This window comes from Trachypithecus francoisi, unplaced genomic scaffold (genome assembly GCF_009764315.1).
Source record: "Trachypithecus francoisi isolate TF-2019V2 unplaced genomic scaffold, Tfra_2.0 Lachesis_group15, whole genome shotgun sequence".
In the NCBI taxonomy this organism is placed as follows: Eukaryota; Metazoa; Chordata; class Mammalia; order Primates; family Cercopithecidae; genus Trachypithecus; species Trachypithecus francoisi.
In genome coordinates, this window is record NW_022681460.1 from 67,862,927 (window position 1) to 67,874,884 (window position 11,958).

An 11,958-nucleotide genomic window follows, 5' to 3' on the forward strand; every position below is an offset into this window, starting at 1 on the left:
GAAGGTCGCAACTCACAGACAGTAAAAGAGTTAAGAGGGGGCTATTACTTGGTCATTGCTGTAAGTGGTGCAGGCCGCTGGTGTATGGTCAGTAGCTAGAGCTCTGCTGGGTTTAGTAAAACTGGGCATTCTAAGCACATAATTCACATTTCTCAAATAAGGTTGCTTTTAAGGTCTTGGGGGAAAAAATAGTGCATATAATGTAAACCAAAATAAACTTGGCAAGTATAAAATTAGTGTTAAAATTTGAGAAATTGTCTTTCAAATCAGGAGAGAATTTTAAAATGACTATTATTATTATTTTAAATGAAGAGGTTTTAAAATTCAACTTGGAAGTGCAAACACAAACTTAAAAGGTAAGTAAATGAACAATCTTTGCTTAAAAAAACAGTAGCATGCAGGAAATAGGCAATTAAGAGAGTTCCTCTCTTAATATTTGGGCATTTTCTCTGAGTGAAGTCATGTGAGCCTCCCAGAAAACTCTTAACGCAGCTTAACATCATAATCAGGCCATTTTCAAAGTCCTGCCCGAATCCCACAGATGTAATTTGTCACTATAAACATGTATAACCATAAAGGATCACTAAAATTAAAGTAAAACCAATGCTGATTATCAAATTTATTTTTGTGAAAAGTCCAAATCTCCATTCTGCCCCTCCCAAAATTCTTGTTCAACATCTTCAAAAGTACTGATGCTGTGAGTTCCGATTACGAAAGCACAGAGACCCTCTTCACAGATGAACTTTTTCTTTGCATAGCACTTGTCCATCTTTCTTTATAGTCCAAATTCAGACCCAATGCCCTGTCTTTGCTGTGGACTTTAAAAAAGCAACAATGAATACTTGGCCAAATGCTCCGGCTCCTGCCACCAGCTGGCTGGAGGGCTGGCTGTCCTAAGCAAACATCCTAAGAGTGTCATTGCACACGCAACAGTGGGCTTCTCAGTCCTCATACAAAAGCTTCAATTTAATGTGGGTTGCAAAGCTAGCTTGACAATAAATACAAGAAAAGGTCATTTTAGATTGAACACAGCTTTTCAATAATAGGAATTACCTAATGCAACACATGGGCATGTTCTTCCTTTACCTGAGAAAGCTAGAGACATTTTAGATCAACAATGGGATGAAGAAATCTAAGCTCTAATATAAAATGGGTAAAGACCTTAAGAGTCAGATATGTAATATTTCTGTAATGCCTAAACTGTAAAGCCATAATTAAGGAAGTAAAGCCAATCAGCATATTTCTCCACCCTAGGAAAAAGCCTTCTATTCGTGCTTAGCATTGCCTAAAGTTTTTTGAGCAATTAAATAAGCATAATATCATGTTCACTAAAGGCAGGCAGCAGCTGAGACAGATTTCTACTATATACATGGTACATTTTTTAAAATGCTGTAACTTTTGATGACTTGTTCTCAAGAGACATACAATATAAAACAATTCACTGACTCATTCTATTTTTCCTATGTGTAAGTTTGCTGCTAATTTGGGGTTTTTGAAATAACATTGGTGATGCATCATAAAATACTTTCTAACTTTCCAGAAGGCATATAGGACATTAAAAGAATCTATGCATAGAAACCACTGTAGCTAGCCCAATGAATAAAGAAGTAAAGATAAATCTGATAAAAAGAAAGTACTGAATTTTTAATTACAAGGAAAGGAAGCCAAATTAAATAACAAGTCATTATTTTAACTCAGGTACTTTAAAATTTCTCTAATTATAAAATTAGAACCACTTAATAAAAATTTATACTTTTAATGAATAATCCATATAACTAATAAGTACCATTAGTATTAGTATAATATATACACAGAAAACCTTCCTTCATCATATGAATATTTCAACATAATTTTATTTTCAAGCCTTGGGTTACTCTTTTTCCTCTTTCTATAAAACTCACATTACAATTAATAGCAACATGCATTTTTTAAACACTAGAATATTGAAAAATCAACAAACAACATACTTACAATAGATACCAAACAAATATACTTAGTTGTTAAGTTACATTTTTTTTTTTTTGATACAGAGTCTCTTGAACCTCTGCCTCCTTGGTTCAAGCGATTCTCCTGTCTCAGCTTCCCAAATAGCTAGGACTACAGGCATGCACCACCACGCCCAGCTAATTTTTGTATTTTTAGTAGAGACAGAGTTTCACCATGTTGGTCAGGATGGTCTCAATCTCTTGACCTCGTGATCCACCCGTCTCAGCCTCCCACAGTGCTGGGATTACAGGCGTGAGCCACCACACCTGGCCTTAAATTACACTTTTAATATACAGCTAGTTTTTCAGCATATTTAAGAGTGCAATTTTTAAGGGCAACGCTACCAAGGCATAGATCAATTCAGTTAGCACTTGTTGATTATGTACCTGTAGAAGGCACTATAATGGCCCCGAAGTTGATTAAAAAGAAAGCACCAAGGAAAATTTTTAAAAATTGGACACACTTCCTTTCTTCATGGAGCTATGGGACTTGTCAGGGAGCAGAATTTCCAATTTGAGTTAGTTTTTTTCAATATGGCATCAGGTCGTACTGATTTGTACAGGTTTGTACAATTTGTTCTCATTGATTAGCCATCATGAGTGTGGCCTGAACACAGTGCCATCAGACTGAGTGTAGGTGATGGGAAAGGGATTTTCCTCATGCCTGTTCCATCAGGGACCATGAAGTGAGCAATTCCATGAGCACCAGGTCAGTCCCCACGAATCCTCGTTCCATACTCCACTAGGGAAAAGCAGCGTAGAGGAGTGATGTAAACATGAGTTCAAATCCAGCTTCTGCCTCCTCCTAGCAATGTGGTCTTCAACAAGGAACCCAACCCACTGATGTGTTTCCTCATTTGTAAAATAAGGATAATAACCCACCCTTACTGGGACACTATGAGGATCAAATTAGTTAATTCAGGCAAAGCACTTAACAATAGCGCTTGGCACAGAGCACGTTTAGAATGATTACATAATAGACCAGGCACAGGTAGCTCATGCCTATAATCCCACCTCTTTGGGAGGCTGACATGGGAAGATCTCTTGAGGCTAGGAGATTTAGATCAGCCTGGACACCACACTAAGACCCCATCTCTAAGAAAATAAATAGCCAGCCATGGTGGTGCACACCTGTAATCCTACCTGCTTGGGAGGCTGAGGTGTGAGGATTCCTTGAGCCCAGGAATTTAAGGTTGCAGTGAGCTATGATTGTGCCACTGCACTCCAGCCTGGGTGACAGAGCAAGACCAGGTCTTAATAATAGTACCGCTAATACTAATAATAATATAGTGTGTTTATTAATCAGAATAAAGTTGTCGCAAACTAGAGAAATGCTCACGATTCTTCTCAGTAGGTAAGACTATTCTCCTTTTCTTAATTAGAAGCATTGGATTCCTGTTAAATTTACATATATGTATTTATTATTTTTCTGAATGCTAATTTTCTTTCTTTAATTATTTTGAAGAAAGAGAGTTACAGATTTAATTCTCTGTATTAGAAACAAATGGTTGGCCTCATGAAAATAAAATTTGGAATGTAGGAGGAATTACAGTAGGGGAAGAAAGTCTAAAAGAAAACTGGAAAGAACTGAGAGATTTTTGAATGGTGTAATCAAATATGCCTTTTCCTAATATTGCTGCCTTGCCTGATGTCTCTAATAGGACAAAGGGGAGGACAAAGTGAATTGCTTAAGGTTCCAGATAGTACTAGAGATAAGCAATAAGATGTTGCTGGTGCCCAAGGAGTAAACTGGAATGATAGTGTTAATTTTGCTATTCTGATAAACTGAAAGAGAAGGACAAATAAAATTTCCTAACTTTTCTCACCTTTGTGTCTCTCCTTCCTTCACTTCTTTTATTTTGAGGCTCTGCCTGGTCATCTTGAAAATGAGGTTACATTTTAGAGATTTGTCTTGTCCTTTTTTTTTTTATTTCAGTGGGAAATTAGCCTCAAACAGCTGTCTAATAACATCAAAGCTAGAGAGGTGCAATGGTAAATTTGTATAGTTTTTATAGTCCCATTCTTAAGCCTAAATCTATCCCTTCTGATAGTAGTAATTAAAGAAAAAAGTTTAAGTCATATGTAACTCTAAAATATTAGTTTATTTGTGTATGCTTTTCATTCTGTTAAAGTAAAAAATAATTGATCCTGTTAAGAAATAGATTTCTAATTAAATTATCTTAATTTACCACTGCCGAAAACGTTTAGATTAGGTTTGTATTAACGGTGACTTGATCTAGGGAGAACACTCCAGAGTGTGTACAAGCGTCTTATTGTTTTGTTTTCTAATGGAGCAAGTAATTACACCAAACAACAGAATCAAAGCCTTCCTTTACAAACTTCACTATGGCTGGCAAGCAAGCATACACACAAGTATTTCCAGTGCTACCCCAATCCCAAACTATATATCGTCCCTGTTTTACAAATGTGGACTTTGTCCTCAAAAGCAGAGTAATTCAGTGGAACAATTCTGGGAAATGCTAGTTCATAAGTCTGGATGAGCTGTTTCCCTCAAAGTTTTCCTTCCTTCCTCCCTTCCTTCCCCTCTCCCTCCCTTACCTTCCCTCTTCCCTTTTTTCTTTTCTTCTCTCTCTTTCTTTCTCTTTCTCCCTTCCTCACTTCCTGCCCTTCCCCTCTCACCTCCAGATTTCCTCTCCCTCATTTCTGCCCTGTCTTGATATGTGCAGTTTGGCATTCTTCCCTCATCTGAATTGCTGATTGAATTTTTTTATTCAAGTTAACAAATATTTATGGAACATCCCCTTGTATGTCAGGAAATTGACATGGATAAGGCACCAACTCTGTCCTCAAGATGCTTAAAATTTGCTTAAGAGAATATTGTAAAGACATAATTATGATGCCGTATTAATAGCTATATATATATATATATATATATATATATATATACCAAAGGGGATGTAGGGAAAATAGAGTGCTTCTGTGGCATAGAAAAGGGCAACCTTCTGTCTTGGAGGCAGGGAATGGGGATGGAGGAAAATAAGGGAAGGCCTCTGAGAATACTAAGCTCATACTTGGCAGGTGGGAAGGATTCTTCCGGCCTTTATAATGAGCACCTATTTAGTTTCTTCCCAGCACCGTGCTAGATGTATACCCTGGAGGTTCATATGTGCTACCTTGCTATCCCATTCATTACCTAAAGCTGCACTGTGAAGTATGGTAGTCACTAGCCACAGTGAGCTATGGAGCTCCTTGAAAGGTGGCTCATTAGTGTGGAGATGTACTATGCATGTGAAATATACATAGGATTTTGCCGACTTAGTATTTTAAAAAAGAATGTAAAAAATCCCATTAATAATTCTTATATTGGCCGGACATGGTGGCTCACATCTAAAATCCCAACATTTGGAAGGCTGAGGTGGGAGGATCACTTGAGCCCAGGAGTTCAAGACCAGCTTATGCAATACAAGGAGACCCCATCTCTAAAAAAAAAAGAAAAAAAAAAGAGAGAGAGAGAGAGAGAAAGTTAGCTGGTTGTAGTGGTGAGCACCTGTGGTCCAAACTACTCAGGAGTCTGAAGTGGGAGGATCCCTGGAGCCTGGGAGGTCAAGGCTGCAATGAGCCTTGATCACACCACTACACTCCAGCTTGGGAAAAAGAGTGAGACCCTGTCTCAAAATAATAATAATAATAATTCTTATATTGATTACAAGTGGAGATGATAAAATACATGTTACTGAAGTTAATTGCATCTGTTTCTTTTTACTTTTTAAATTGTGACTCCAAGAAAACTTTAAATCCCATATGTGGCTTGCACTGGATTTCTGCTAGAGAGAGTTGGTCTACATTCTCTAAGGGATTTGGCCACAAAGCCCTGTCCACTCACTGAGCATGTTGGCAGCCAATTCCATTTTTCCCCATTCCATTCAGGAGCTACTCAAGTAGGAAACAATTCTGCCTCCATGTGATCCCACATGTTGACCCAGCATAACTGCTTTGGAGGTAGGACCTGAACTCTATGCTCATTTGAAGAAAACATCTCCCAAGCCCTCTGGAGAAACTGTACAACCTTGAGAGAAATGCCCTTCAGAAAGCTGCAGATATCTGGGCTCCAAGGGCCACAGCATCAGCTGACTATCACAATCAGAGGGGATCCCTTCATCTGCAAACTCATGCCTCATTTAGAGCTTTCAGAATGTGTTTAGATCCTCTGTAACTGATTCATGTATTGTTCTTAATCACAGGACCCTTATAACATCTTTCTCAGAGAAATTTCTAGGATGAAAAATGAAACGAACATCCCTTTTCCTTTTGTTTACTTAAATGGTCACATCCTCCTACCCAGTGCAAAGCCATCACCATCTGTTTTCTGTGATCTAATTACAAATAGAATAAGCTCTTAATTCCCCTTTCCATCATTTATGATCTATGACATGAAAATGCCTCTGCAAATACTTCTAGAGTACTTATTTTTTGTCATGTCTTTCGTACAACTTATGGGGGCAAAGTTATTTGTTTGTGCAGGAATAAATTTCACTCAGAGGTGTTTACATGACAGAGATTGATACGTGTTTTCTATCTGCACTCTGCCTGGTTTCCCAGTTTGTTTACTGCAGCCTATCAAAGGAAACCAGGAGGAAGTGTATTTAATGGCAAGTTAAATGCTTTTTAAAACCATGAAAATTTCTCATTCTTTTAAAAATAATTGTCACACACTTGAGAGCCTTCTAAGCCGAATGTTACTGGCTATGTAACTTGGTTTCATATTTCCAGCACACCACAGAGTGGCTTTTTCTTTTCTGTCATAGCTGATCTTCACCCTTTGCCATCTGGGAATTTGAACTGTATTTTTAACATTTCATGAGTTGCCAATTTAATGCATTTAAAAGAGTGCAGAGCAGATGTCTAAAACACTGAAGGTAATTAATTAAGTCCCACAATTTCCAGACTACACAAAAACAATTTGCCATTGCCTGTAAAATGGTATAATTGAGTATTATAAATGTTTCCAGGCCAAGTCTTGCTATGAATTATTTAGTGCATCTGTCCTAATTAAAGACCTATTGGAAGATTAATGTCTCGTAACCTGACAAACTACTTTACTTAGTAACAAATTATCCATATAATGACCTCAAACTAAATTTATATAACCCAAGAAGCCATCTAAAAGAACTCACAAGCATGCTTTGGTAAAAGGAATTTTCCCTGCACATTTACCTGCATCTGCTCAATATTCTTTTGGCTTTGAATAGTTGTAAAGGGAAATCAATCTGTTCCAAAGTAACTTTTCTAATGACATTTCTAGCTTTAGTCAACATCTTATAAAAAATATGTAATTCACATTCCCTCTACCCTCTTGCAACATAAAGAATTATGCAATAAGGATAAGTACATTTCTAATATTAAACACATTGGTAATAGTGGAGAATCTTTTAAAAACATTCTTATTCTAGGCTTCTGTTTTCAGGATGAGAACACCCCAGAAGCAATACCATTTTTTGTGGGTTTTTTTCAGCAATAAGGGAGACACAAAATATTCAGCCACCAATTGTTTAAGCCGACTATTGGGACATTGGCCTGCTGGAAGTACAATACTGAGGTCATTTAAACCTAAACTTAAAAGCCAACTAGAAGGACCAATCCTCCTTTGGCCTAAGCCACTTAATGTGCATACTACAGCCGTAATCTCTATGACACTATTAAAATAAATCAATAGGCAATAGAGAGGAGGCCCTTCGGCCTCTGCTGATTGCGTCACATGGTATAAAGTGGTTGTGAGAGGGAAGATGCAGGGTCAGCCAGGGGAAGGCTTAATTTTTTTCTTTTCAAAAATGGAAATCATTCCCTCCCATCACAAATGAATTGCCTTTATCATGAACTTCTGTAAAAGGCATTTTACATATTATTTCTAAAGCTTAAGAAAAAATCTTTCCACCCAGGTTTCACAGGAAATTTTCTGATTTTTCAGCAAGTCCGAAGAGATCTTTCTCGCTCCATATATTCACAGGTGGCTATATTTTAGAGTATAAAATATAAAAACATTATCAGTGTTAAGTAAAAAAAAAAAAAACCTTTTTGACTAAGTATGCTACAGTATGGTTAATTGTCCCACAATTGTTAGAAAGTAATTAAGAGTGAATTAGATACATTACAGTAGCATGGGCCAGACATATCATTTATATAGGGAAGAAATATTTGGCAAAGCGTTTTTACCATCATCAGGCCAACAGCAGCGTGTCTGTAAATTATAGTTCACTCTTATCTGGATACAGAAATTAATATTCAGAAAATTTTCCTTTTCCTAGCTTGGATCTTAGCATTCGTAAAATAGTTGCTGTTTAGCATTTTGTCCATGTAACTTTCTTCCTCATATAGACTTTTTCACACCGGAAAATAACTCAATTTCTTCTTTAACAGCTCTGTATGAACAATATATATTAACAAAATTTCAAGCCATATGTTTTTATAGGAAATAAGCCCAATAGAATCACATGAATACAATGCTACTGTGCCCTTCTCTCCTTTTTTGCGTCTGTGATGTATTTAGTGTTCTTTTTAAATGATTTTAGCCAGAATCTACACTATTGTGGAAGTATAAAAGTGCCTCTAGTTATATGGCTTACTATTTTACCAGGTTGCAGGAAGAGGGTAGTGAAATTGAGTGGGGAAAAGAGAAGAGTTTTTTTCCATAACATTTGTTTTCTAAGTAACCATAGCTCATTGTAGAAATTTAGAACATAAGGAAAAGTATACAGAGGATAGTTAAAACTGCCCATAAGTCCAACGACCAATGATAATCTTATTGGCATTTTGGTGTACTTTCATTTTTTTCCTATGCACTATTATATAATAGGATCTTTCCTCCCAGAGTTTAGTATCTTTACCATCCCACTTTTCATTACATTGTGAGCACTTTCTAGTAGTCTTGGCGTCTTACCTGTCTTCCTTGAGAGAATGCTTATTACTCATCAAAACCACATGTATTGTTGGTGTAACACAAAGGAAATGTATCCTTCCCGTGTAATTAAGCTTCAAACTCCTCAGCAATGGCAATTCAAGAGACTAGGTCTAATTTACTCCCTAAGATTTTTGCTTAGCAGTGGACAAGTTATAGATTGATCAACAGAAGATAAATGTGTCCATGTATATGTCTGGTTGGAGGTATATGATACACACCCTGGTATTTCTGCACTCTTGGAAGTAGTTTATCGGGGAAAAAAATTCCAGCTCACTAAGGTACAATGATTATTTTTAAAATTAATGTTAAAAATAATTGCATAAATGAAAACCTGATTCTTTTAATTTAGTGCTATTAAAAACATAAAAGTTTCAAGTGTGTATTTTAATCAAAAACTAGAAGTAGAAACCAGTTGGAAAACACTTTAAAATGTATTATATTGTGCTTATTATTCAAATATGCTTTGGAAAATATATTTTCTACCTAAATTAATAGGTTATCAATTGGCATAAATACATTTTCTGCTCCAAATAACCAGTTATTTGCCTGTGTAGAATGGATTTTTTACTTAAAACATATTAGGTGTCAGCAAAACAAAATGAAAGAGAGTTTTCTTTTTCCTTTTGCCTTAAAATACCCCTGAAGTGGACATTGTAGGCTCAGCTTTGCAAATACTCATAATAATTGTCCTCAGTTGGCATCCACGGGTCCCCAAGAAAAACCCTCATTCAAAGCCATTTCAGAAAATGTCAGGAAAGCACGCACAAAAACGGGGACCTGCGAGGCATTCATTCATGCATTTATTAATTCACACAAAATTTATTACATGTCAATACTTAGAATTGTGAAGCTGCTAAATTAATGTTGTAATAAAGAGGCAAAAACCTGCAAACGTGTTACATCTATGCAGCTGTTAAATAAATCCTAGGTTCAAACAATCAGGTGGCCTGATCCCGGGCCAATTCATCTTTCCTCTTTTTCCCTTTTCTTTGCCCCCTCTATCTCTCTCCCTTTTTCTGTGACACACACACACACACACACACACACACACACACACTTATATACCAAATGTACATACACACACACATATATACCTACATGTACATACACACATACACACACACGTCAGAGTCTGTGTCTATCATATATGGTGAAACCCAACACTCTGTATGAAAGTCTTGACATACCTGCCACTGATTCTCATCAGTTCACTCTAAAGTAAGAAGGAATATGATTCATGCAACACTGGCCTCAATAGATGCCCAGCAGAGAAGAGTTCCCTGGTGAAGTAAGTTTGGGAAGCAATGTATTTTACTCCCCTAATGGAGGTTTTTGATACACATTAGCATAGTAAGCCTCCAGAAGAATTTTTGCAGAATTTTGCAAATCTTGCAGGTTTCACTCACATAGGTGAAGCCTGCTTTCAACTTTTTGGCTCCAGAACGTTTTAAACTGGAAGTCTGTGTTTATTTACTATACACTACTAGCTATAGGGCACAGAAAATGATACACAGCACAGAAGACCTTATGATTAGGAAGCATCACATATCATGACTAGACGTATGTGAGACACCACAAGGTTCATAAAGTAACCATCTTTCTCTCTAGGACCCTTTGAGCTTGTTTTATAAAAATGATATAACCTGAAAAACTGAAACATGAAGGCTCATATTCACACACCAAAACAAATAAGTTAATTAAATAAAGGTGATTGTAAGTTCTCGTCTATCACAAGATTCCTTTGCAGATCTCTGATTTCACAGGTTTTGTAAAAGGTCTGGCATTGCTCCTTTCCTTCCTGGCATCTATAAAGCTAACATGGTATTCTGTGATCTCCCCCAAATGCTGCCTGTAAAGGACATCTCATTTCTAACACCTTTCTGGGGTGTTACTGTGTAGGGCATCATTCGGAGATGTAGCACAAGATGGTCAGTTCAACAACCGCATTTATTTATTGACCAAATCATTTCTTTATGTTCAAAATATTCTTAAAGGAAAACAGGAAAAGATTTGTGAAACCTAATGATATCTACTTTAAGTACAACTTAGAGTACAATTTCTCTTAAGAATTCTGAAACAGTGAAACTGACATTTTTAGCCAAGTCCCTCAGCATAAAACACAAACAGAACATTTCTTAGGGTGGGAAAATTCAAGTTACTCCACACACATAGGTGAAGATGATGTTTATGCTGCTTGGTGGCAAACCTCTCTGGCCGGACACGGTGGCTCATGCCTGTAATCCCAGCACTTTGGGAGACCAAGGCGGATTGATCATGAGGTCAGGAGTTCGAGATCAGCCTGGCCAACATGGTGAAACCCTGTCTCTACTAAAAATACAAAAATTAGCCAGGTGTGATGGTGTGCCCCTATAATCCCAGCTACTCAGGAGGCTGAGGCAGGAGATTCGCTTGAACCTGGGAGGTGGAGGTTGCAGTGAGCCGAGCTTGTGCCACTGGACTCCAGCCTGGGCAACAGAGCAAGACTCTGTTTCAAACAAACAAACAAACAAACAAACAAACAAACAAAGTGGAAAGAAATCAAAGTGAAATGATGAAAAGAAACAACTGGCTACTTTTCCACCTTCCAAAGGCAAGTGTTTGAGTGACAGACAAAACCTAAAGACTGGTGGCGGATGGACACTGAGATACTATGACAGGTTCATGGTGAAAGCTCAGACCTTGGGTCCTATTTGGAACGATGACATGGCTGTTACCTATAAATGTCTGCCTGAAAAAAAATGCCATAAAAGAGACAAAAGGGGAGAAAATGGGGTCGGGGCAGATGTTACCCAGCTTAATCCTTAACTCCATTTCACAACTATCTGATAAACAACCTTCTACTTAAGTTTTTGCTTCAGCGGCTTTTATAGTAGGTAACAAAATCTTTTAACTTCACATCATAATGAGAGGCAGGAAGGTGTTTTGAAACTTCTGTTATGATTTCTAGTTGGTGAAGAGTTATGTCTTATATTATAAATCAGTGCACAGTTAGAAATACACCAGAGAGGGTTTTCCTTTAGGATAGCCCAGTCTCCCCTGCCAGCTTTCTTTACCAAT